Source organism: Sardina pilchardus, chromosome 20, assembly GCF_963854185.1.
Source record: "Sardina pilchardus chromosome 20, fSarPil1.1, whole genome shotgun sequence".
Classification (NCBI taxonomy): Eukaryota; Metazoa; Chordata; class Actinopteri; order Clupeiformes; family Clupeidae; genus Sardina; species Sardina pilchardus.
Genome location: NC_085013.1, coordinates 11,617,907 through 11,622,316, shown reverse-complemented (window position 1 = coordinate 11,622,316; position 4,410 = coordinate 11,617,907).

Genomic DNA, 4,410 nt, shown 5'->3' with positions numbered 1-4,410 from the left:
ATTGCTCATCACTCACTCGTCATTATAGTAACGCTAATCTGGGAATATCTTGGATGTGCATATCCTGGATGGCTGACGGGAATGGCGTGTTTATCTGTCCTTCACATGACCTTACCAAACTAGTTGCCTGATAAAAGCATTTCGAGAGTAGCAAATTGTTGCATAGTGGTGCTTTGATCAGTCAATCACATGAGGTGATTTAGCATAACCCTTTCTGGTCCCGGTGGCGTGGGGGCGGCCATGTTCTCACACTCCACCCCGTGAGTCTCTTTTAATTAGCGTGGAACCCACCCGCGGCAGAAGAATGGGCCCGCTGTGGTTCGGTCAAAGGCGCTGTGGTTCGGTCAAAGGCGCTGAGTTCAATGGACGTGAACTCCAGCTACCGCCCTCAGACACATGTATACGTGGGCTATGCTTACACATCCATTCTTACCCGATCACAGGCACACACACACACACACATTCCCACAAATGTGTGGGTGCAGGGGCATTGTGGAGACACACATGCCACAGCAAGGAGCCCCTGGCAACTGAAATATTAAGCAGGTCATTAGGCTTTTATTAAGGCTTATAAAAGCACCGGCTTCCTGTTTCCCCCGCGAGCCAGTGGGAAGAGCGTAGGAGTCGGCCCAGGGCGCGGGGCTCGTGGGGAGGGGGCAGGCGACATGGGGATGGGCCTTCACACCGCAGAGAGAAAGAGAGAGAGAGACAGAGGGAGAGAGTCTCCAAAGAGAGAGAGAGACCGACAGACAGAGAGTTTCCAAAGAGAGAGAGAGTGTCTCCAGAGAGCGAGAGAGAGAGAGAGTTTCCAAAGCGAGAGAGAGTGTCTCCAGAGCGAGAGAGAGAGAGAGAGAGAGAGAGAGAGAGAGAGAGAGAGAGAGAGAGAGAGAGTCTCCAAAGAGAGAGACAGCAAAGCACTAATGATGGGTCGGAGTGGCCGCCGAAGCAGTAAAGCCATCAGCTTTTATCACCGGTCTTAACTACAGGCAGAGCCGGTGATGAGCACAGGGCTTTACAGAGCTGCTCACTAGGATCCAGGAGTGAGCTTCAACAATATCCGCTCCTTGTTTACAGATTCTCTCTCTCTCTCTTTTTCTCTCTTTCTCTCATTTTCTCTTTGACCGTGTCCTCCTCTTTCTCCCTGTGGCCATGTCTCTGTCTCCTTCACATTCACCTTGTCAAACTTTACCTCTGTATTACCCCTAACCACATTATAATCCCTAGCGAGAGGTACACCTTGGAAGAAAAGACATTATGTAGACAGGAAAACTCATTTTGCGGTGTCTCTAAATGGTCCTTGAGATTTTCTCTCTATCACTCCTGTTCAGGGCACCTTGTCCCTTGACTTGGTTACTGGGGCTTATGAGAATGGATGGCTACAATTACACGAACACTTGTCAACTTTTAAGACCCGCTCATGGCAAAAATCAGTTTTAACGTCCAAGAACGTGTCTTCATGTCCTACAAGACATACTGTATCAGAGGAGAAAGCAGTAAACACCATTGCTAAGTATTTCTGGTTTAGATTTGCTGATTTGAATCGGAACAGACCGTTATTGTCTTGCTTGACAATGGATGGAACCCAATCCAGACTGATTTGAAGGGTTTTCCAAATAATTTCTAGAAAAATTGTTTTCCCAAGGACACATCTGCTCAACATTCAGTTTTATGAGATAAGCAAGTCAGCATGTCAGAGTTAGCTATCTAACACTAACCTTGTTGGCCTTTTGATAACTTTGTCAGTTGCGCTATTAGCTCCCCACATCAGAGATGAGGAAGAGGGAATAGAGAGACAAGCTCTTTCAAGGCCATACAGGGATTTTCATTGATTGAGAATATATATCTTTCAGGAACTAACATGAATTTTTAGAGGTCAATCAATGGCTGGAGTGCCTCTTTAACTGTCAAAAGCTTCTAAAAGATACATTAGCCTACATACATTTATTAGACTACATGTCATGGTTATAAAGAACTGAACTGAGCTAAAGCCCAAAGTGTTATGGTAGGATAGCAGCCTGCATGGAACATCTGTTTTCAGCCATTTTTCTGTAATATAATGCAGAGAAGCATTGTGGCTCTTGGAGCACTGTGGAATGGTATGCCACTGGGTTTCCCAGCCAAATGCACAACACACAATTTAAGCATTAATTGGTAATGCTTCCTATGACAACATTCTTTATAATGTATTAAAAGTACATTTGAATACACTTTATACAACAGGTAAGATCAAACTATTTCATTTCTGATTGGAAGAGAGGCAGTATCCCTTCGCAGACTCTTTACTGCTAGTAATCACTTTGACGTGAACTGATAAAAATGTTATAAATGGAGTACTGCTTAAATATGCCATGCATTATGCATGGTAATGTCCTGCATGGAGTATTTTAATCAATTCAGATGTTATCAATCATCAATTTAACCTGTGATAAATCCCCAGTTTACTTGAAACCAAACCAAACAAAACAACTAATCAGATGCATTTGATTTGGATTATGAATGTGCATAAATACTACAAGTGTATTCATGTGAAGTGTTACATTCATGTCAATAGAGTTAGCTTTTGAGCCCCAAACAAAAGAATAACATTAACTAAGAGACTGTTTTCCCACTTTCTGGTGCAGAATGCTCATTTACCCAAAAGAAGTCAATCTAGAAGTCAACCAGCGCTCTGTTTGTTTGTAAACAAATGAGAAATAATGATATTTGGTGAGAGTTGGCAGTCAGCATGAGTTCAGCTGGACACTGGGCCTGGTCAGCAGTGATTGGCCTCATTTTGCTAGAGTGTTCTGGCTAGATGCACAGGTGGGGAGCACACAAATTAAGAGATTAAGACAGATTAACAGTCACTGGCAACTACAAAATTGTGACATGTCCAAATTAAAAATGAATTATGATAGATGCTACTGACATCTACGACTAAAAGGGTGAGAGAACGCATTATGAGTGCATCTGTATGCATGTGTGTATCTGTATGTATGGCTCTGTGTTGGGAAGGGTATAATCCTGAGAGCCAGAAACAAGGGATAGAAAGCAGGAAAGAGATATTTTTTCCCTCCCTCTCTCTCTCTCTCTCTCTCTCTCTCTCGTTTGTTTCTTGATGAGAATGTCCCAAAGGATGAGGGCATCAGACGCCTCGCTCTAATCCCGTGTAAATTCCCACAATCTCCTTTTCGCCGCGGCTTGCCAAGGAGGCCTGCCCGCTGCACTCCCCTCCTGCCTTTCCCACAACGCCCCTCTTTTCCGCTCCCTCCTTCTCTCCCACACTCTTAAGCTCAATTTGTATCTCTGTCGGCAACTCATTTATTCTCTCATTCCTCCTCCCTTTCTATTTCCCCCTCTCTCTCTGTCTCTCTTTCTTTCTCTTGTTGCCTCTGTTGCTCTCTCTGTATCTTGCTCATTATGCTGGTTTCAGGTTTTTTTTTGTTCTACACTCTTCCTTTGTACTGTCTTCTGTGCTTTCTCAAACATCTTTGTAACTCTCTCTCTCCCACTCTCATCTACTTTTAGTCTCTTCTTTTATGCTCTCCTCTCATCTTTCTCTGGCCAGTCGCTGTGTTATCTTGTGAAGTCTACTGCAACCACATCCAATACTACAGCCATTATGATGTGTTGAAGGGTGACCCAGTTGTCTATGACAACTGCAACAGACAAGTTGTCTTATACGCTCATATGAAACAATATCACTCCATAAAGATAATGCCATAGATTTGATAATGTCAGAATTGCTAAGTAGGTCAAGAATCTGTGTAAACTGACACTAGATTTTACTAGTCCAGATCATCTTGAGTTTCTCAAAAAAAAAAGAGTTCCTGAACTTTAAATGAAAAAGTTCCACAAAGGGAAATGTCTCTGCACCAAGACTTTTTCAATGCATCTCCCCTGGTAAGGGCTCATTCCTGCTCAGAAATACCCACGGGCACTCACTCAAACACAGTGAGTCACACACACACACACACACACACACACACACACACACACACACACACTTTTCTTTTGTGATATCATATAGCCTACCCTTACTGTATCCCTGTGACCACCACAGTCCTGTGGTTAGCACTGTAGAGAAAATCCTGAATTCCTTGACTCCACAAAGCTGTATCAACCCATCGAGGCGACAGACCACAGCAACTGTGATGTCATGTTGATAGCCAGTGTGCAGCTGCCTATATTTGGTTGATAGCTTACATGCATGTCTGAAACAGCTTTGCTGCGCCATTTTTTGTTTACAATGGCGCAGGAAGTTAGCTTCCCTAACATAACTGACTGCTTTTACATATCTTTTAAATGTGTGTGCCTGACCTGACATTGCTTTGTTATCACCATGAAAATGTAAGTACGAAAGTGTCAAGTACATCACATTTCACAAACCATCTCTGAGCTTGTGGCTTTTAAAGAAACTACACACAGTAC